Genomic DNA, 23,398 nt, shown 5'->3' on the forward strand with positions numbered 1-23,398 from the left:
TTGGTTATTATAGCGGGAACACCGCAGCTGTCCCTTCTATCGTACCGCAAGCCTGGGGTGGATTCTGACTTCACACGCTGTGTGGGTGAGGCCGCTAACTGCATAAGACACGTTCATAACAATCACACAGGAAAAACGAGGAAGGGCCAAGCCAACACCCACCAAGAGGCAGAGTGAGTGCCCCGGCCGTGCTGTATTACTTGATAGCCAGTAATCAGGAAATTAAACCAAACACCTTCCCTGTTGCCCACTCAGCCCCAGCACATCGGGGAAATCACCAGTAAAATCCAGTGCACAAGACCCAACAGGCATGCAGGCAGTGAAAACAAAAGTAATCAACCCACACACTGACCTGCACAGCTACCCCTTGGAACTATATGGCACAGGTGACTGGCGGCAATGAAAAAGGAAGCTACCACCCACTGCCTGTATGTTAGGGGTCAATCAATACACTTCAGCGTCGCAGCTATGTTTGTTGACCACGCACTGCGCTGATAGACCACGTGGTATGTGTTACATTTATGGAGGGGCCCACTCTCCCGCCGAAGGACGCGTAACTAGGCCTTGATTTGTGCCGCAAATAATTGCCAAACTCCTACTTCCGCAGGGAAAAGACTTAGCCAGCCACACACCCACCTGGCCCGGTCCCTGCTTCTGATCCCAGCCAGGTCTGGGGAGCCTCCCTTGGCCCGATGGACCCCGTCACGGGCACCAGGACCCTCACCAGGCCGCAGGACGGGTGCTCCCGCACCACATGGTCGCGGCCACGGTGTTTAGCTCTCGGCGCGGACTGCCGTCGCAGCTCCGCCCATCTTTATTTATAGGGCGCTCACGCCAGCTGCCCTAAGTGTCACAGTATGCTTAAGGTAGAGGCCAGGCACGGCTTGATTAGATCCGAGGGTCGGCGCTCAGTGCCAATAACTATACAGTCAGTGCACGGGCATGTCAGATTGTGAGTAAAGGTGAAAGTGTGTTTCAGACAGCAGACTGCTAGACAGCACAGAGTGCGTTCATTAGCACCGCAGTAGGTGCCTAAATAAAACTCCTTGTTGAGCGCGCCTGGAACACACAGTGTGGTCGGGTGCTATTAATGCGTGACTGTATTTCAGTGCGGTGATGCAGATCACCGCACTCAAATGCGGCACTCTAACGTCTGATGCGTGGTACTTGGCAGGGCTGACTTTCCTGCCAGCGGAAGACATGTTCACAAAGTAAAGCACTCTATAGATGGGAGTCTCTATTCTCTTTCTTCCAGTGCCTACGTGCCTCTATCCTGCATGCTCACTCTCAGGACAACTTCACAGGTATCTATGGTTTTTTTCTTTTTTGCTGCCAGACCCCGCCCACATGCACCCACAACACGAGACGAGTATCAGCAGCAAAGATTACTCTGGCGTTTGTAGTGGTATTTCATCCTAAAGTTGTTTGTCCTATGCTGTTAAATCTTTTAGAAAGGTTTTCATATGTGGAACTATTATTACAGTTCGATTATAAGTTGAGTGTTATGTACAAAAAATATAAACCTATATGAAAAATAATTTTTGAGCTAAGCATTTTTCAGCTTTAGACCTGAGCAATGCTGTCACCGTGACTTCTGAACCAGTGGCAGAAGAAAACAAAGTCTGTAAGGCAGATGACAAAACATCGCCCCCTGGCGGTTTACGCCAACCATTGGTATCAATTCAAATGAGGTCATACTGTTTACATCTCAAATCCGAGGCGCTCTGGGAATGCAGGAGCTGCTGGGAAGTCCCGTGGCAGCTTGAGAATTTACTACGGTACAATGAGTGTGAGGAAGCCAGGGGAATTACCCATATGTGGAAGAGGGCAGCAGAGGCGTCTAAAATAATTATAAGGCAGAATGCCAGATCACATGTTTTGATCAACATATTTTTCTTTCTAGTGTTCTAAAAAGATAAAGTGTCATAACTATGAGCTGCTGTTCGATAAGGATGGTATCAACATGGTGTGCTAGGCAATGCTCAGTTTGTAATATAAATAAATGAATAAAAATAAATTGCAATAAAGTGCAGGAAATCAAAGTGATTCTTAGAAGCCTGGTTCGCCATTGCCTCCTCTTGATTTGACTTCATGCCTCTTTCTTCCTCCTCCCTACACTTTCTATCTCTTATTCTCACTTTTTTAAATAAAACATTTATTGATCCTCATACACACAGAAACAGCAGACAATCAACCAGGGCGAAGGCAATACACCCAGGCCCGTAGCCAGGAATATCTGGTTGGGGGGGCCTGGCCCCTCTAATGACAACATCATGAGTAGGATCCGGCCTGGTTATTTTCCCCACCTGTAGTTTATAAGTGGCCACTTGATTTACCAACACTCAGTGGTGGGGCAGATGATGCCTGCTGCCCCCTGGCTGTCGCCGGAGTGATTCACACTCACTCGCTGCTGACAGTGGCTCAGACACTCGAGTGCTGGAGCACGCTGCCGATCTGGAGATCACAAATGACATGGGCCCTCCTCTTTCATCTGTGCCAGTCCTAGGGCAGCTAGGCTGGCAGACTGGCACAGATGATGCTGGTCTGTCAGATTACACTTCGAAGTTGCGGTGAGAGTGGTCCATGGCCTGTGCCTTTTAAAGACACTGTCTCAGTGCCTGCTCTCTTGACCAAACTCAAACAGAGCTGACCCCCGGTCCCCTTCCCCTCCCCCCCCCACACACACACATGAGCAGGGCGGTACACATGAGAGGACGCAACTTCAGTTCACAGAGAGTGACCCAAGTTCGATAGCCGTCCTTTGCTGGCTGGCCGCGCCTTCCAGGCAGTGGCAGCGATGCTATCCTAGAGGAAATGAGATTCATTTAAAACATGATGCTGCCTGCACTGACCGGACCTTTTCACTCTAGCCCCAAAACTATCAGCTGGCTACACTCTTCAGAGTGATGCTTTGGCTGCCATGAGAAAGAAAACGTGATGTGCCATATGGGCCTTAGAGAAGTGCCCATTCTCTGATGGTGGGTGGTTGGGCGCTTTCAAACAAAGTTTCGCCCATGACCTGTAATGCCCGCCACAGTAGGTCAGTGAAGCACTGCTGGGGGTGGTGTCTGTTGCTGGAAATAAAACACAAGGCAACTAGGCACCGCCCCTGAATTCACGTCCGGCTAGTCCCTGCCGGGGTTATAACACTGACAGACTCCGGATAGGGTGATCATGTCGTGACAGTCAAGACCCATGACATGATGCTACGGCCTCTGAGGCCGCGGTCGGGACTGAATGACTCATTGCGTTCCGTTGCTGAGCAGACGGTAGATGCAGGCTGCTAACCATGTATTGATAGTCTGGCAAATTAAACTTACAAAGACAAGAATGCAGAGTGTAGGTCTCATCAGTGCAGCGCAGTCGCACTTGCTGCGCTGCTTTTTTAATCCATCCCCTGAGTACTCTGTCACAGTCACACTCTCCCGGCCAGCATGTGCCTCACAGGGCGTTGCAGCAGGTGGGGTCAGGGCCCTAATAATGCGTGACTATTCATTTTAGTGCGGTGATGCGGACCACCACATTAAAATGCGTTAGTCTAACCCCTGTTGCGTGGTACTTGGCAGGGCTGCTGAGGCTCTCTAAAGAGGTAGATGCTGCCTAGAAGTGTCAAGCTGTAAATAATTATATTGTTTGCTTCAATGAGAACAAAACACAAAGCACAACAATAAAACATCTTCCTGGCTGTGCTTCAATAACACGTGACAAAGGTTTGAACACAGTAATTAATTGCACTTTTAACTATGTGATCAGGGCCAGCTTTAGCATTGGTGGCGCCCGGTGCGACAGTGTTGGCTGGAGCCCCCAAGTAACCACCTCCATCATGGATTTCTTCCGCGCCATATTTTAACAGTGCCCAAGTCTCCAAACCCCTCTCTCTCACATGCATTTAATACGTTATTGCGCCACTCATATCAGTGTAGGGTGTCAGAGTGCATCACACTCTCATTACAGAGACAAACAATCATACTTTTGTAAATCAGTGTATCAGAAATGTTACTTAAGTCAGAGGTTTACAAGGTGTCGGAGTGACATGTCATCCATGCTGGTGGCAGAATAGTTGAGGAGTGCTTGGTCTGGAGAAGCACAAACTCAGAACTGAAAACGGAGCACCATAGTTGGGGATTTTCTTTACTAATAAGAATCGATTGCTACCCAAATGAACCCTTTTTGCAACTTGAATCCATGCTCCAATCTAACCTTTGCAGTGTGCATTCAGATCTTTGATGATAGTTAATAATTTATTGTTCTATAATAGGGTTTTAACTTAAACAAAGGATGTCTTCTATTAAAAGCAGTAACCCACTGACCTATTTATATTATATGCACTTTGTAATCTGCATAGCACAGTTCACATGTTGCATATGTGAAGGGAGGCGCACAGCGAACTGCAAATTACACATTTGACTCAGAGAGAAAGACATCACACTGCAGAGCTAGTGTGACCTGAGCCAGCGAAAGACTGCAGCAGCAATGCAAGCTGCAGGATAACATGTGCAAACTCCAGGATAACATGTGCAAACTCCAGGATAACCTGTGCAAACTCCAGGATAACCTGTGCAAACTCCAGGATAACATTTGCAAACTCCTGGCTAACATGTGAAAACTCCAGGATAACCTGTGCAAACTCCAGGATAACATTTGCAAACTCCTGGCTAACATGTGAAAACTCTAGGCTAACCTGTGCAAACTCCAGGCTAACTTGTGCAGTCTTCAGGATAACGTGCAAACTCCATGCTAACCTGTGCAAACTCCATGCTAGCCTGTGCAAACTCCATGCTGACTTGTGCAAGCTCCAGGCTAACCAGGCTAACATGTGCGATCTCCAGAATAACTTGCGCAAACTCCTGGATAACCTGTACGATCTCCAGGGTAACCTGTGCAAACTCCCGGATAATCTGTGAAAACTCCATGTAACCTGTGCAAGCACCAGGCTAACCAGGCTTACTTGTGTGATCTCCGGGATAACCTGTGCAAACTCCTGGATAACCTGTACAAACTTCAGGATAACCAGTGCAAACTCCTGGATAACCTGTGCAAACTCCAGGACAACCTGTACAAAACTCCAGGATAACGTGTGCAAGCTCCTGGATAACCTGTTCAAACTCCTGGATAACCTGTGCAAACTCCAGGGTAACATGTGCAAACTCCTTGATAACCTGTGCAAACGCCAGGATAACCTGTGCAAACTCCTGGATAACCTGTGCAAACTCCTGGATAACCTGTGCAGTCTCCAGGATAACATGTGCAAACTCCTGGTTAACCTGTGCAAACTCCTGGATAACATGTACAAACTCCTGGGTAACCTGTGCAGACTCCTGGATAACCTGTGCAGACTCCATGCTTACCTTTGCAAGCTTCAGGCTAACATGTGCGATTTCAAGGATAACTTGTGCCAACTGCTGGATAACCTGTACAAACTTCAGGATAACCTGTGCAAACTCCAGGACAACCTGTACAAAACTCCAGGATAACCAGTGCAAACTCCTGGATAACCTGTGCATACTCCTCGATAACCTGTTCAAACTCCTGGATAACCTGTGCAAACTCCAGGGTAACATGTGCAAACTCCTTGATAACCTGTGCAGTCTCCAGGATAACATGTGCAAACTCCTGGTTAACCTGTGCAAACTCCTGGTTAACCTGTGCAAACTCCTGGATAACATGTACAAACTCCTGGGTAACCTGTGCAGACTCCTGGATAACCTGTGCAGACTCCATGCTAACCTTTGCAAGCTTCAGGCTAACGTGCGATTTCCAGGATAACTTGTGCCAACTCCTGGATAACCTGTACAGACTTCAGGATAACCTGTGCAAACTCCAGGACAACCTGTACAAAACTCCAGGATAACCAGTGCAAACTCCTGGATAACCTGTGCAAACTCCTGGATAACCTGTGCAGATTCCAGGACAACCTGTACGAAACTCCACGATAACCTGTGAAAACTCCTGGATAACCTGTGCAAACTCCTGGATAACCTGTGCAAACTCCAGGATACCATGTGCAAGCTCCAGGCTAATCTGTGCAAACTCCTGGATAATCTGTGCAAACTTCATGCTAACCTGTGCAAGTTCCAGGCTGACCAGGCTAACGTGTGCGATCTCCAGGATAACCTGTGCAAACTCCTGGATATCCTGTACAAACTTCAAGACAACCTGTGCAAAACTCCAGGATAACCTGTGCAAAGTCCTAGATAACCTGTGCAATCTCCTGTATAACCTGTGCAAACTCCAGGATACCATGTGCAAGTTCAAGGCTAACCTGTGCAAACTACAGGATAACATGTGCAAGCTCCATGCTAAATTCCAGGCTAACCAGGCTAACGTGTGCGATCTCCAGGACAACCTGTGCAAACTCCTGTATAACCTGTACAAACTTCAGGATAATCTGTGCACACTCCTGGATAACCTGTGCAAACTCCAAGACAACCTGTACAAAACTCCTGGATAACCTGTGCAAACTCCTGGATAACCTGTGCAAAATCCTAGATAACCTGTGCAAACTCTTGGGTAACCTGTGCAAACTCCGGGATACCATGTGCAAGCTTAGGCTAACCTGTGCAAAGTACAGGATAACAGCAAGCTCCAGGATAACCTGTGCAAACTCCTGGATAACCTGTGCAAACTCCTGCATAACCTGTGTAAACTCCTGGATAACATGTGCAAACTCCAGGATAACATGTGCACCTCCTGGATAACCTGTGCAAGTTCCAGGATAACCCGTACAAACTCCCGGATAACCTGTGCAAACTCCAGGCTAATCTGTGCAAACTCCTGGTTAACCTGTGCAAACTGCAGACTAACCAGTGCAAACCCCTGGATAACCTGTGCAACCTCTGGATAATCTGTGCAAATTTTAGACTCACCTGTGCAGACTCCATGCTAACCTGTGCAAACTACTGGGTAACCTGTGCAAACTCCAGGCTAACCTGTGCAAACTCCAGCACATATTCTTTGCAACACACATATGATTATTAACACTGCGCTTTAGAGCGAGACAAAACCTAAACTAGACAACACTCTGATCTCTCATTAGGAAGAACATTAATCACAGTAGTTAACCTTATCTTGACATTTTGTAGTTGCTTGAGAATTGCTAGAGGAAAGGACAGCAGCAGGTGCTTTAAGAATATAAAAAAACATTTGCTAAATGCAAACACAGCGCCCCCCCAGAACACAATATAGTTGCAAGAAAGATCACCACAGCTCAGCTTGCCCAGAATCCGCCTGTTAGCCATTCCTTTGGTGTGGAAAACCAGGCCTGTAGAAAACTATCGGGGAGACATCAAAGCAGAGCAGTTCCACTCTTCAATATTTACCTTTCTCCTTTTATTCATTTACTTACTTGAGGAGCAAGCAGCAGATACAAGTCTGGCTGTTGATTCCACCTTCTGAGTCCCCACTCCCCACCGAGGAAACGCCTCACTGCCTGTAGCTGCTGGCCCCTGGAGTCTGGACACCGGTGGTGCTGGTGCAACAAGCCTTCCAAGTACCAGCAGCAGATTGAAGATCCATGCTCAGGCTGGCTGCTCTGAATGGAAACTTCCTGAGCTAAAGACACATGTCATGTGTTCAGACTGTGTTCAGGCTGCACCTGGCTCCAAGACTGATTTCATTGTGGGCTGGGCTGGCAGAGGCAGGCAAGGGTCAGGGTGGGCATGCCCCACAGCCCCTCCACTGCCTCCCTCTTGTTCATTTACTTTCATTCTAGGAGCCTCCCGGGCCTGGCCTAAATGAAAAGTTCAGAAACCTGTGGGCATCACTGCACTAACCCAAGCCCAAAATGTAAATATAGTGGCACATCAACACAAACAGCAAGCATAAATGTAATGTTTGGGGGGCCACAGAAAAATATAGGCTGGCCTAGTCCTGCTCCCCCCTGTAGCTACGGCCCTGAATAAACCATGGCAGCCTCCACATAAATAATCGGTGTTACATACACAAGCTTTACACATCAGTAGGTACCAATGCATTTACGACTCTTTCCTCGTATCTCTACTACCATAGATTTCAGGGGCGACAGACCAGGGCGTAGGCCTACATGGTTCTATTACGATTCCGCGACATGGGCACCAGTCCTTCCAAATTCTGTAGTTTCTGCAGGCGCCTTCTTGCTAAGTAGACAGGTTTCTTAATGCTCATACAATGGTCCAAGTCTTTTCTCCATTCTCTAGTAGGGGGGAAGGGGGCACATTCCCCTCAAGTGCCTCACAATGTCTCTTTTGACAATAAAGAGTCCCAGCCACAACAATGCCAAGTTGTATCTATTTGATTGATATTTATATGTAAAATCGCCATCTTGTGGTCTACGGGCAGTCCCTGACCCAGCACCTCACTCAGAGAGACAATCGCACCCCCCCCCCCCACCGCACCACCAGAAAGGGGCACTTACCCTGCGACTCCCTATTGTGTGCATAAGATTCCCAGTGTGTGATTTGCATCTGAGGCAAAGTGCAGAGGTGAGAGCGATGAACTTCCACAGCCTGTCTGGAGTAAGTGCGATGCACTTACTTTAAATGGATTAATCAAAATTGTGATGCAGTGACCGACTCTCATGAGGATAACCGCGCCTCCCTTCCGCCCTCATCAGAGAGTGTTTCCGGCTCATGTTCCCAAGATTGACACAACTAGTCAAAGGAGAAGGGGGTATTCCTAAGCAATGAGCTGTACGTTTATGCTACCTTATTATTCTACAGCTCATCCATCAATAGCCAATGAGCTGTACGTTTATGCTATCTTATTATCCTACAGCTCATCCATCAATAGCCAATGAGCTGTACGTTTATGCTACCTTATTATTCTACAGCTCATCCATCAATAGCCAATGAGCTGTACGTTTATGCTATCTTATTATCCTACAGCTCATCCATCAATAGCCAATGAGCTGTACGTTTATGCTATCTTATTATCCTACAGCTCATCCATCAATAGCCAATGAGCTGTACGTTTATGCTATCTTATTATCCTACAGCTCATCCATCAATAGCCAATGAGCTGTACGTTTATGCTACCTTATTATCCTACAGCTCATCCATCAATATTTTTGCCTCCAGTGGACTAAAATCTGGGAGTTACTTCAGGTCAGTCACATAAGGAGGGAGCAGAAGGCAGAGCTAAAAATAGGTGAAGAAATGACTCTACAGAAGGGGATATTCTTCTTGTAAATCAATACATTATTCTATTACTGTGCCTGCCATTACATCTCCCAGCCAGAAGATAGTATCCCGTTGCTTAAATCCCTGTAAATCAGCAACTTGGGGGAGGCTCCCTCTGACCCACAGTGGGGATTCTTTCTTTAATTTTTGCCTCCATCCCAAAACCCTGCTTTTTTCCTTCCAATTTTGAATTTCATTTGGGTGGCCGGGGTGGGACTTTGGGGAGGGAGGGATTAATTACTCCATCATAGAGTGGGTGTAATATTTGAACTCACAGCATCACCCATTTTACGGTTGCGAAAGCTGGGTTGCCTTTTGTTTCAAATAGCCACAAGTTTAGATTCACTAGATGGGCAGCTTTGTAAAAAGATGTAATGTCAGCCTTTGACACCCCACCATCATATGTGGATTTTAAGCTAACGCTATGTGATTAATTTCTGGTTCCTGATAAAACTCCCTAAAATGGAGTTGATCTGCATTAAAGAATGACCATGGTATTTTAGTGGGGAAGTTCTGTAGCTGATATAAAGGCATGGCCAGGCCATCATTTTAAAGATGGCTGGCCTTCTCAGCAAGGATTGAGGGAGCACTCGCCAAAACGTGATATCCTCAATTAATTTCTCTATTGGCATTTGAATGTTCCTGTCCCATACCATCTTTACATCCTGCAACAGTTAAACTCCTAGATAGTTAAACCCATCTCTAACCACCTGTACATCATGGAACCAGCTGAGGTCCTGCAGGTGATCACCAGCTGGGTAAACAGTAGACTTAGTTCTGCTTATGCTGAGTCTAGCACTGGCTCCAAATACATGGAAGATCTGCAGGGCTCTTTGACCCGATAATTCTGGGTCCATCAATAACACCACAACATTATCAGTGTATGTTATGTTATGTTATGTTATAGAAACTTGTAAACGCGCACTTATACCCAAAGGTGTCCTGGCGCTATGCTCTGACTCACCGGAAACCAAGAAAGGGGTGCCTTAAACCGTGAATAACCATGTCTTCAACCCCTTTCTAAAAGAAAGGAGCTCCGAGGCATTCCTGAGATGCCACGGCTGACTGTTCCAGGCTTTCGCCGCACAATGGGAAAAGCTGTTGCCTCCCCAACTAGCTTTTTTTATACGGGGAACAGCCACTAGTTTACCTTTGGAGGATCGCAACGCTCTACCCGGAACATACCATTCAAAGCATCTGCTCAGGAATTCCGTGCCAATGCCCTTCAGTGACTTAGAAACCGTGCACAGAGCTTTGAATTGTGCTCATTTTGTCACTGGTAGCCAATGCAATTGCCGGAGTCCATCTTGAACAGAGGCAAACAATGCTAATCTGTCTGCGACACCCCGTGCCCATTCCAACCCCTTCATTTGGGCATCCACCCTAATCCATTCTGCTATTGACTCAGTTACAATGCTGAAGATCAGCGGGAACAGCAGGCAGCCTTGTTTAGTGCCTCGCTTCATCAGAAACAGCTCAGTCACCTCCCTTCTTTCCTTAACTGTCGCCAGCAGGTCTGTGTATTACAGTCGAATATATCTCATACAATTGTGACCCATGTTGACCCTCCCAAATAGGTGAACAAGTAGTCCCAACCCACCAAGTCAAAGGCCTTTCAAAGTTGGCCATAAGTAGTGGCAGCGGTCCCTATTATCTGTCCACAAGATTCAGGGCATTATGAATATGCCCAAAATGTGTGTCTAATAGCACGTTTCAGCATAAATACAGAACTGGTATGACCAATGAGCATATCAGCTTCAACACTGAATTGGCCATGGTTTTGAGAAGGGTTATCGGACCATTCGAGGAGCAGCAGTCAAACAAGGGACAACCTTATTTTTGGATTACGACTATTTTGACACGCGCAAGTTCAGTGGTAAGCTCTCACAATTATCAGACTCCATCTAGGAGAGGGTTGACAGATTTTCATGCCTAAAGTTTGAAAAATTTAGCAGGGAGTCCATGGGATCCCAGAGTTTTGCCAGATTGTAGTTGGCCCAAGTCTTCTCTATTCAAAACATGACCTTCAGGAAGATCTTTCTCCTTTTCTGTCAGGCACCTCACCTAGAGATTGGCAATGAAACCGGCAGTGGGAGTACAGGGCAGAGCAGTATGACACAAACATCTGTGCTATGTCCCATCACCCCTAGCCACAGAGCCCTGGCCATCATATAATTGCATAATGAGGTCTCACTTGGGTGTGTTGTGGCTCAACCAGTGTAATATCTTACTTGCCTTGTTACCTCGTTGATAAATGAACCGCACACCACATCGTCCTCGCCTCATCCATCAATCTAAGTGGTAGTATGGTCTTGGTATGTAGAGTATTCCTGAGTGTAGTTGGTGACAGAAATTCTATGCAGTACTACAATAGTGCATCTATAGTACTTCAAACTGTTATTCAGAAACTTACGAGTGTGAATGTCCAGCTCCACATCTCCTATATTTTTCTATGAGTAGATCCTTACACATGTAAGTATACTACTAAGGGCCCGATTACGATGCGGTTAGGAAAGCATTCCCGCCTAGGGCCCAATTACGATGCGGTTAGGAAGGCCTCGAATGGCATTTGTTCCTTCCGAATCAGATTGGGAACGTGACTTCCAAACCGAGGGCCAGATAACGATGCGGTTAGGAACAAAGGCTCCCATAAAAGTCAATGGGAGTCCAACCAAATCGTATCTGGAAGCATCCGGATGAATCATACTCGGTCGGTCGGACTCTCCCGATCTAAGTCAGACGGAAATCATTTCCAAACCGATTCGATTGGGAAGATTTCCTAACCGCATCGTAATTGGGCCCTTAGTAGTGAATGTGGGAGGAACAAGTAGGGAGTGGCAGGAAAAATTGACTTATTGACTTGCTGACTACTAAATGGAGAAGTAAGGAGGGGTTTAGGGAGGATGAGGGAGGTGTTTAGGGAGGGACAGGCACATACCTAGAAAATAGTAAGCCCATTGCTATTCACATACTGTACTGCTAAAGCTGCAAAAGCCAAAAAGGACCGAAAATAGTAGCAAATGTAATTCAACTCAGATCTGTAGTAAGTTCAGCACTACTCAGGGCCAACCACTGGTACTACAACACCCTCCCATAGAAAATAATGAAGGTGGGAATTTAAATAAAACCTGATGGGACATAATGCTAAATTAAATGACATTATTTTAAATAGTTAAACATATAAATATTTTTAAGTTAATGTTACAAAAATCTAAAAAACATGTTTAATTTCATTTTGACATATTTTAATAAACTTTTTTCAATTTTCAAATTATTGTAACATTAATTCTTAATGAAATCATGTTTAATTGTATGCATCACTTTTACTTCAGAAAAGGATTTATTTTTTAATTTAAACTTCAGAAGTTTTTTAAAATTTAATTGAATACATTAAAATTAATTGAGGACTTAATTCAAAATTAAATAAATAGTGTTGCAGCATGTATTTCCGTTTGTTCTACATTTAAAATAAATATATACTTTTTTTACAGTCATATTTAATAAAAAATTATTTTACTCATTTTTTTCGCGTTTAATTAACTTTTTACTTTTCCTTATACTTTATAATAGAAAGACTCTGCATGTGTCAAAGCCGATTGCACCGATTTTGGCCTCAAGGGCCTCTCTGAAATAATTAATGCCCTGCAAGATAGTGACTGTCTCTGTCGTGATGGTTAAAGCCAGTCCAGGCTGCAATAATGTGGCACAGACCGTATTCAATGATTGCGCTTGGTCAATGTCTCCGGATTGGGCATCTTTGTCTAAGCTGCCTTGTTTAGTGGTCTTGGGGCTCTTGTCTTCAGCCATGATGGGGCAAAATGTGCAATGAGATTCCGAGCCCAGATGAGCCCATCAAGGTCACCTCAAGCAACATGTCCTGACTCCAAATCTTCAGCTAACCTTATTATCAGTGTATTGAGGAGCTTACCAATGGAAACATTGTAGTTTGCCTGAAGCACTCAAAAGCCTTGTTCTATTATACTATTTCTGCTCATTGAACGGGTTGGGCTTGAGCCTCCAATCAAACCCAGCTCCACATTCCTGTTTCTGTGGTGCTCATCCAGTCAGTCCGAAACGGTATGTCACTTAAGGGGCTCATCACTAGTTTCTTACAGTATGAAACCTTCCTAACTTAGAACACTCCTTTGAACGTAGAGCTTTCCCAGTGTGTTAGGCATCCGCTAGTCATTGTATGTGCTTGTTGGTGAATCTGCACATGTGGCTGTGCAGTTGCGCTTATGCTCAGGTTGGCATTTCGAGCTCACTAGTCAACCCTGAGTGGGCCTTCCACTACTACTAGAGCATCCCTCAGGTAAGCCCTGAGGGTCGGAGCAACAAGTAGGCGAAAGCCACGTCAGGTACACATGGGTGTTTTATGCCCAGATAATGAAGAACCCCCATGTGTGTTTTTCCTGCCTAGGAGGTTGGTTCTTACCATGGGACAACAACGGGTGTTTTGTTGATTCTCTGCTTGTGGCCTTAGGGCTCTGGGCACCTTCCCACTGTAAATGCAGTGTGAAAGTGCACGCGCCTTTCTTACACATGTTAGGAAGTGGTGCTTACCTGATGTTTTTAAACATGTCTCAAGCCTGCCATTAATGGCTGAGAGTGAGCATGTGCACTTATGCTCAGGTTGACCTTTCTAAACTTCTGGCCACTCCTACCACTAGAGCAGCCCTAGGGTAAGTCTTGAGGGGTGACGCAAGTGGTAGGTATAAGGCAGGGCCGGTACACATGTGATTTCCCTGCTCAGGTAGTGAAGAATACCCATGTGTGTTTTCACTACCCATGAGGTTTGCTCTTCCCATAGGTTAACATAGGGGAATGGTTGAAATTGTTTCAGGCTGCAATAGTGGATTGCAGTGGAGCAGCCTCATAATGTTTCCTATCATTGGATTCACAATGACAAAGCCCCTCCTGTGTAAAGGTGGATTTGTCATTAATAGCGTATAAATGCCACTTCTTGAAAGTGGGCATTTCTTTGCCCTAGAACACTTTGTGTGCCTTTTAGTTTGTCTCCAGTCCACACTGGAGGATGGGGGAGCATATCTGTGTGTTCCCCAGAGACAGCTATACACATTGGGCATGCAACTGGAATGACAGACCTCTGCCATTTGAGGACCTGGCTGGATAGGTTAGGGAGAGAGTTTTTGACACTTGGCCTCTGGGAAGCCAGAACATGGCCCCACTAAAGATTATGATCTGCATACAAATTTAGGGGGGACATCTGTGGCTCAAAGGGAAACCCTATGAACCACCTCAACTTCAAAAGCACACTACAGTATAACTACTGGTGCCATACTTCAACAGGGCAGAGATACACTTGTGGTGACGTGGGATCAGACATCCTAGAACTGCGTGGTGCACACTTCTAGAGGAACCTGTTGTGCACAAGAAGGATTACTGCCATTGGAAGGGACCGGGCACTCTTCTTGAATAGGGCTAGCATGGGCTGACTACCATCTGCAGCGTGGCACCACGGGGTCCCCATTTGTATTGTCAATTGACCTGCCGGATATCAGTTGCACTGCATTACTGTGCTGTGTGTGGACAAGTGCGCTCCATACGGACATGCGTGATATCCGTTGTACCACATAACAGTGCTGAGTCTGTGGGAGTGACTATATGAGGACCACCTGCTATTATTTACACCACATGGTGGTGTTGGTTTACATGTTGATTCCTTGCCAAATTAATACTACGTTTGACATTGGTTTTAATCCACATGGCCTTGGCCCACAGTGCTGTTAAATAATGTTGTAATTATCTGTGTGTACACATTTTGTATATCACTGTGATCTGGGGTGTACCCTATAATTGTGTGTATATTCCAATGGGGAACAGGGTCAAGACTGATTTGCGTATGGCTGGGTTTAAACTGGAATGGCATAGGAAGCAAATAAACAATGGATTTAGGCCCCTATCGCTGTACTGGGGTGAATGTTTGACATTGTTCAACATTCTGTCCATAAATTGTTCTTTTTGCCTTTGTCGCCCGAGTGGGATGGGTCTGCCCAGACATGAGTCCCGTGCTCTCCATGCCACTGGAGTCAAGCTAGACTGTCTGATGAGGGGTGAAACCCTGAAACCGGTCCTAAGATGCTTGTTTCCAGTCCAGGGAGGAACTGGAGTAGCAGTTCGGGCTGGACTGTTCCCATGGGGAACAGGGTCAAGACTGATTTGCATATGGCTGGGTTTAAACTGGAATGGCATGGGAAGCAAAAAATCGATGGATTTAGGCCCAGATCTCTGTACTGGTGTGAATGTCTGACATTGCTCAACATTCTGTCCTTTAATTGTTCTTTTTGCATTTGTCACCCCTATAACTGTGTAGGATTGAATTTTAATAATTGCCAGAGTGGGCCTCGTTCTGACAGGGTTTCACACCGCATAAGGGTGCTAGGGGCTAAAGTAGGATCTTTCCCAAGTGTACATACTAATGATGTCATTTCGACACGGTTGGGCGTAGTACTGCTAGGGATATTTCCAAATGTGATTTATGCCCAGAAATACATGATGTTCATGTTGTGTTAGTTAATGTGTGTGTTGAATACAAACTTTATTTACATACACCATGTGTGAAGTCTCTTTTGTGACGATCAGTGTGATATTGTGTGAGAGTGCTGTGGCAATGCTTGCACAGGTCCAAGCTACCTAAGGGTGAGCGCAGGTTATTCGGTGAGTTTAACACCTACCCCTGACAGGAGTGGTAGGTTCTGCCTGACTAGAGCACCACCTAAGCCAACCATAAAGTGCCAGTTCCAACACATGTATCAGTGGGAAGTGAGGTCTCTGGGGATGCATGAACATGTGTGCATACGAATGGGATATATGTGTATGAGTGACTGAGAGCCCGTGTTGTATGCACTTGTGGCATGTGACATACCTTTTGCCATATGTGGCACCGTTACATATTTAACACAAACATAAAAACATTTTTTTAAATGGGAGAAATTTAAAGTGCAGAAAAATGATCTGTAGAAGGTGATCGACTGTTTGGAGACACCTGATTTAGCATGACATGATCACACCCTCACTGCTCTGGGATGTCTGCTCCTGCTCCAGCATGGAACCGAGACCAGGGAAGTGCATGCACAGTACACTGCCATCTCACTGGTAGACACCATTTTATGTAACATTATATGGGAAGGGCTCCAGTAGCTCTAATGTTTTAATTAACTTGCTGGCAACAACTGGTACTTGCACAAGGAGCCACCAAAAGGATCAGTGGACTGTGAGCTTTGGTCAAAGCTGCCAGGAAGTGAGGAGTAAAATATTCACCAGCAGTGGAACTTGGAGAGGATGCTGGGAAGGAAGGAAAGAGCCCGATAGGAGAACATGGGGGGGTCACAAAAACATTGGGGCGCCTCGTCTGGATTGGAACAGTGGGATCTGCTATAGAATGCTGTGATGCAATAGAAGACATGGCAGCATCTATTATGTTTTTCTGTGTTGGTACTGCATGTTACGGGGTATATTTGTTTTGAGGACTGGTGCATCTTCTTTGTTTTGCAGTGCAGTAAGAGCTCATGTCCTTTCAGAAGCTTTCATCTGCATTCAACATTGGGATTCTCTATGCCAATATCAGGGCATAGGAGTAAACCTATTTCTTCTGCAGGGTTTGTGCTCCACCTCTGCTCCAAGGATTTTCAGAGCCCCAAGCAAAATTAGATTATGCCTTCAGAAGGCCATTTGAAGGCAAATTGTTATTGCCTAATGCCATCTAGTGGCCATTCCTTGTATTGCGTTAAGACATGGCCTTGGTGTACCACTGCCACTGACATTCTCACAGGTTGTGTGCCACCTAGGTAGTGCTTTACTAAAGGGGTTTAAGAGTCCGTGCCTGGGGTCAAGTCTGTGGCTCAGAGTAACCTCACTAACCACAGCGTGAGTCACAGATACTGGATTAAGAAAATGTTGGACGGCCCAATGTACCAAAGGAAAGTTAAACACACAATGTGACCCAACAAGATCACTTACACAAGCTTTATTTCTCCAGAGTAATCACGTGGATGGGCACTTTATAGGCCTCATTCTGTCAGTTGTAGCTACACCCAGAATTGTTTCTAAAGAAAGTGGATTATAGTTAAGTTTGTACTTAGTTTATGCTTGGATTAGGTAAATAAGCAGTTATTCTCTGTTTGAGTATGATATTAGGGTCCTTGTTTATCTGCTTCAGGCAACCCTGAGCAGCTTCGAAGCGAAGGCTGAGAAGGAGAGAAGTGTTTAGAAGAAGCAGCGCTGTCAGTCACCACCTGAAGAAACCTTGTCACCTGATAAAATATCTTAGTAATAAAAATAAACACTCTTAAAACATGAGAAAGGTAAGAAAAGCCTGCAAAAAACTGGCAAAATGAAGCGAGAATAAAGGAACGTTTTCTTGCCAAATATCAAAAAACATAAAACTAATTTCTAATTTTCTAGGATGGAGGGTTGGAGAATTAGTTCTCGATGTTTCGGATCCCTGGACAGAGGGACCCACCCCCAGGGACCAGATGGAGCCAGGGCATCCTCTCGGGAGGAACAAATATCAGACCTCCTCCAAATTTATTTATTCAAGCAAATTATAGAGTGCACAAATACCCGTGGGTGTCTCGGCGCTACGGACTGAAAAGGAGTAGTCGTTTAGTGGGATGCTCATTGATTGAAACGCCAGGTCTTTATACGTTTCCTGAAGGCAGGTAGCGTTGGGCAGGCTTTAATGTGCTGAGGGAGGGAGTTCCACAGTTTGGCAGTGGCGACAGTGAATCTCTTGCCACCCCAGGATGCCTTGTATGTGCGGGGAACCATCAGCAGGTTGGCGGTTTAGGAACGTAAGGTTCGACTAGGCACATGGGCACACAACGCTTTCTTCAGAAAGTCTGGTCCGGTATTGTGAATGGCCTTAAAGGCAATGCAGAGGGCCTTAAACTTGATGCGGCTTGTTATCGGTAGCCAGTGCAGACTCCGAACCACCGGGGAAATTAAATTGTACTTGGGGGTGCCTGTTATTAATCTGGCGGCGGCATTCTGCACCATCTGTAATTTGTTGGTAATCTTTTGCTGGGCATTAATGAGCAGGCCATTGCAGTAATCGATTTTGGACATTACTAGAGTACTGACCAGTGTTTTTCTTGCACTTGAGGGGAGGAAAGGTAACAGTTTTTTGATCATTCTGAGAGTGTAAAATGATGATGAGACAATGGCGTTTGTGTGAGCTGAGAAGGTCAGTTTGTCATCGAATATGACCTCAAGGTTTCTTGCTTTAGGTTCTGGGAGGGGTGAAGGTCCCAAGGTGGTCGGCCACCATGTAGGGGACCATGCTGGATGTAATTTGCCGAAGATCACTACCTCCGTTTTGTCGGAGTTCATCTTTAGGCAATTCTTAGCCATCCAGGAACTGATGGCAAGCATGCCAGTTTGAAAACTGGCCACAATTGCTCCTCTGTCGTTGTTGATTGCAAGCACCAGCTGTGTGTCGTCGGCGTAGGATGTCAGCCTCATCCCATGAAATGAAGCCCATAAATGAAGCCCTCCTGACTAAACTCCAGGTCCTGCAAAACACTGCAGCCAGGATGGCTCTCGACTTTACCCCCCATACACCCTCTGCCCCCTGTCTGAGGTTGCTACACTGGCTTCCCATAAAAAAGCGCATTAAGTTCAAACTTTGCTGTCTGGTCCATAAGACTCTAAACGGCAAAGGTCCTACATACCTAGCTAAAAAGCTGATAGACTACCGCCCGACTAGAACACTCAGATCTACTAGCAGGCACCTCCTTACCATTCCCAAAGTGCGCACAGTTAGAAACGGTGACAGATCCTTCTCCAAAATAGCCCCAGAAACCTGGAACACTCTACCTCAATTCATTAGGCTAGAACCTAATCACCAGAAGTTCCGAAGAAACTTAAAAACCTGGCTATTCTAGCACTGCCTAACCTCCTGTCTACCAATCTGAGTATCTGCTGGCGCTATGAAACCTAAGGGTGATTTATGCGCCTTACAAATACCAAATACATACATACATGAGTCTTAATTACCTTGGCCAGGTCCGACACATAGATATTAACCCCTTCGGTGCTCATGACGGAACGGTTCCGTCATGAGCGTCGGTTGAGCTGTGCTCATGACGGAACCGTTCCGTCATGACCACGCCCGCGCAAGAAACGGTCAGCGCTCAGCGGGAATCGGCGCCGCATCGAAGGGGTTAAACAGTGTCGGACTTAAGGATGATCCTTGTGGCACACCGCACGGGAGGGTAAATGGAGGGGAATTAAATTCGCCGAGACTCACTAGCTGAGTGCGGTTGGAAAGGAAGGAGGCCAGTAGTTCCTTGGCTTTAAGTTTGACGCCTATGTTTGAGACACGGTCGATCAGAGTGGCGTGGTCGACCGTGTCAAAGGCCGCTGATAGATCCAGCAGTATCAAGACTGCTGATCCACCTTGGTCTCGGGTGGCTCTGATTTCGTCTGCTGCCTTAATGAGGGCGTTTTCTGTCCCGTGGCCTTTCCTGAAGCCAAATTGTGTCTCATCCAGGAGATTATTTTCTTCAATGTAGTGAGCTAGTTGCGTGTTCATTACTTTTTCAAAGAGTTTTGCTGGGAAGGGGAGGTTTGTAATGGGTCGATAGTTTTTTGTGTCTAGCGGGTCAAGATGCTGCTTCTTCAGCAGAGGTTTAATAGTTGCCCTTTTCCAAGCTGTGGGGTAGATACCGGTGTCAAACATGACGTTGCAGATGTCTGTGAGGTTAGGGGCTAGTAGATCAGGAATGAGTTTTAATACCGAGGCTGGACATGGTTCCGTTGGAGAGCCCGATTTTATGGTTAGGATGTGGTCTTTGATTTGTTTGGATGAGACTTGATGGAAATGCAGTAAGGAAGGAGAATTGTCATTATTGTCGGGGGGGGATGGGTGATCATTTTTATATTGCGTGGTGAAGTTATCATATATTTTGCTGAGTTTGTCTTGGAATGCACTGGCCCAGGCATTGCATAGGTCCTGGGTGGGTGCTGATGGGGGGTTTACTGTGGATCCTGACAGTTTGGAGACTACCTGAAAGAGTCGTTTAGTGGAGTCTTGGGCTGCTTCTATTTGATTGGTGTAATATTTGCTTTTCTCAGGAATCAAGAGCTGTTTATATTGGTAGATTGCATCTTTATAGCGTGCTTTGTCGGTAGTGTTATAATCTCTGCGCCAGTGTCTCTCGAGGTTCCTGCAGCGTTGTTTTTCTAATCTGAGGGCGTCTGAAAACCAAGGGGCTGATGGTGAGGTTCTGTTTTTAGAGAGATTTTTCATAGGTACCAGTGCTTTAAAGGCAATGTTCAGCCAATCTGAGTATTTGGAGGAGGCTAGTGTAGGATCCGCTGTAGGCTCGTAGTTGGATAATGACAATTGATATATAAGGAGCTGCTGGTCTACTCGGCTCCAGGCTCTAAATTGAGTAGGTCTTATAGGTATGAGTGGGGGGAGGTTTTATTTGCCAGGATGTTGAATAACACTGCCCAGTGATCAGTCCAGGTCAGGTGTGGTAAATATTCTTTTTACCTAAACTGAATTTCATACGGAATCTTTAAAATAAAGTAAAATAGCTCAGAATAACAAGAGGCAGAATCCGTGGTATAAGAGGGTTTCTAAATGGGCTTTATTCCATCCAAAATGGCCGACTCGAGTGGCGGCCTTCAGGTTCCGTCACCACGAGGGTTCAGGAAGTGAAGTACAATACTTTATTGACAAGCAGTAACTTTTATAATACATACATCACAATGAAGTGGATACAGTAGGCGTAACAATTGATAAGGACATTGACGTTTGGTGTGCGTAGCCGAAAATGGGTGTAATAATGAGTAAAAAGGAACATGATTGGCTATGATGTAATACATAGGTGGATCTATAAGATAATACTTAACATAGATGCGCGCGCAGCAGCATGACGTGTGATTGACGTGCAACTAGGGGGTGAAGGGGACTTGACATTTAGCTCTACATGTGGAGACGAGAAGTCTGGGGGGTCAAGTCAACCTAATCCCAAATCATATCTAACATCCTATGTTTAGAGAACTATGTTATCCACAAGAAGAGACTCTCGGACAGAATCTATTCTATACTGACTGTGTGCGTGTACAAGCGTCTAAGTGTCTATATGAGATGCGAGGGGCAGAAAACTTTCCATGGCAACAGGGCTATGAATTACTTGCAGGAGGACGGAAAGGCCGAGTCCTTTGCTTGTGAGCTAAAGGAAATGTTTACCTAAATCACTGGACAGGAATGCATCGGCTGAGGAGCAAAGTAGATAATTCGAAGGTGAAATACAGCTTCTTGGCAGGCAGGAAAAAACTGGCCGAGGCAGGCACCGTTAGCTGCACAGGGAGTAGGACAAAGTTCATGGATACAGATGCGAGCTCAAGCTGAAACTGTCAGAGACAGAGAGCAGGGAAGGCTTTGAGGACAGAATCGGGCCTACTTGCCTGAACTGTAAAAATAGAGTAACTTAGCCATATAAAGTCGGTGGCCTTTCATACTTAAGAATCGAATATCCAGCCCATTGATGGCGGATCTGACAGAGAACATGTTGACGGTGGACGCACATATGTTTGCGTTTTGGAAACTGGAACTGGAGGGAACATACATGTACTTGTGACATGCACATAGAACCGTTGGGGTCCAAGATAGGGGACATAACTGATCAGGAAAATCCACATTTCCACATTCCCTCCTTGTCCCCTACTTGCCCTTCAAGAGATATCAATCTTCATCATTCCATCGATTTGCTCATGGAGCATCATTTGTTCTTCTTTCTTCTTCCGGGATCTTGAACGAGAACCTTGATATGGAATGCATGATGTGGCACACAGACCACAAATCGCTGGTCCACATTGCAGGCATAAACAACAACTGAAGAGCATAAGAAGGCCAATACCTAGGAAGGATAGAACTCTCCATCCCCAGGCTGATATCACACTCCAAAACCACCCGGACCACGTCCAAGTGCCTGGATTTTCGTGTATCTGGCTCACAATCTTATGAAGGCGTGTTATAGCTTTATATACAGATGGCGAATTTTCTGGTATGAATATGCAGCAGCTGGATCCGATGACCCTGCAAGCTCCGCCCCTATCGGCCAGGATGACGTCAAGGACAAGACGGTTCTGGAGAACAACAATTCTCATCACTGATTGTTCCTCTGTCAGATTGCCTAGGGCGGCTATAGTCTCGTTTACTACAGCTTCAAGAGTCTTGGTTAGTCTACGTATCAGCTTACTATTTGATATTGTACCTATATAGGGAAAGATACCTTTATTGAAATCTACATACTTGTCCCATGCCGTCTCAGTATAATCGACAACTGGGAGATCTCTACGCTCTCTTTTGTGTACTAAATGAACATTTCGATAATAATCAGGTGGAGCTAGGAAAACAGGTGGCAGAAGGAATGCTATGTAACAGGTACCATCCCAATCTAGAGGCAGACGCATATATGCCGTCTGACCACATATAAAGTAAGAATGGCGAGAAGCTCTAAATGAAGATTTACCTTGATCACTATATTCTACTGTAGTAACGCATTGGCTATGGCCCATATGTATGGAACCAACTTTTCTTACACATAATTCACCCTTAACTGGAAATACTGACATAGTGGGCAGAATTAGTTCAACTTCGGATTTGACATTCAGAATCATAAGATTAGGTGTAAAATTACCTAATTTATACACTTCATTTTCTAGATCAGTTCCTGTTCTACTGGGGCGACCCTCCTTATTAGGATGACAGACTTTGAATAAAACTAGATTCAGATTTCCCCATATCCAATGTTGTTGATAAACTGCTGTGTCTGGGTCTATGGAATTTAGTAAACTAAACCATGCTCCACAGGAGCCATTGTGTGTGAACGGATGTGGAAAGAAAGGCAGAACTCCTTTGTTATTCTGATAGGGAGGGAGTCGGCCACACACCCAACAATTGGTGGCATTACTAGTCTGATGGGAATGATGTAACATACTAATGAAAGTGTTATTGCGCAGCGCAAGTCTATAAGATAATTCATGTGGCGGTAGGTCACTAAAAGAATGTTCAGCAGTAATATTATAAACATGTCTAGAAATAGGATGATATATGTGCAAAATCACACTCGTAATGATTATTAAAACACTCAATAAAAACAGAATTAATAATGTCCTCACACAGTAGCTACGCAGTGATTTACAATACGCCTGTCGTTTCAACATTTCTCTGGTATTTTCTCTACTCAGGTCCAAGGGATACATGT

At 45.5% G+C, this 23,398-nt stretch overlaps 2 protein-coding genes across 3 annotated transcripts in view; one reads left to right on the top strand and one right to left on the bottom strand.

Moving 5' to 3' along the window:
* ASTE1 (asteroid structure-specific endonuclease 1) overlaps nt 1–23,398 on the bottom strand; it is a 291,631-nt gene that overhangs the window by 102,053 nt on the left and 166,180 nt on the right. The gene's annotated exons all lie outside the window — the stretch shown is intronic.
* NEK11 (NIMA related kinase 11) overlaps nt 1–23,398 on the top strand; it is an 835,513-nt gene that overhangs the window by 20,543 nt on the left and 791,572 nt on the right. The gene's annotated exons all lie outside the window — the stretch shown is intronic.

The sequence above is a fragment of the Triturus cristatus genome, chromosome 10 (assembly GCF_964204655.1).
Source record: "Triturus cristatus chromosome 10, aTriCri1.1, whole genome shotgun sequence".
Lineage (NCBI taxonomy): Eukaryota > Metazoa > Chordata > Amphibia > Caudata > Salamandridae > Triturus > Triturus cristatus.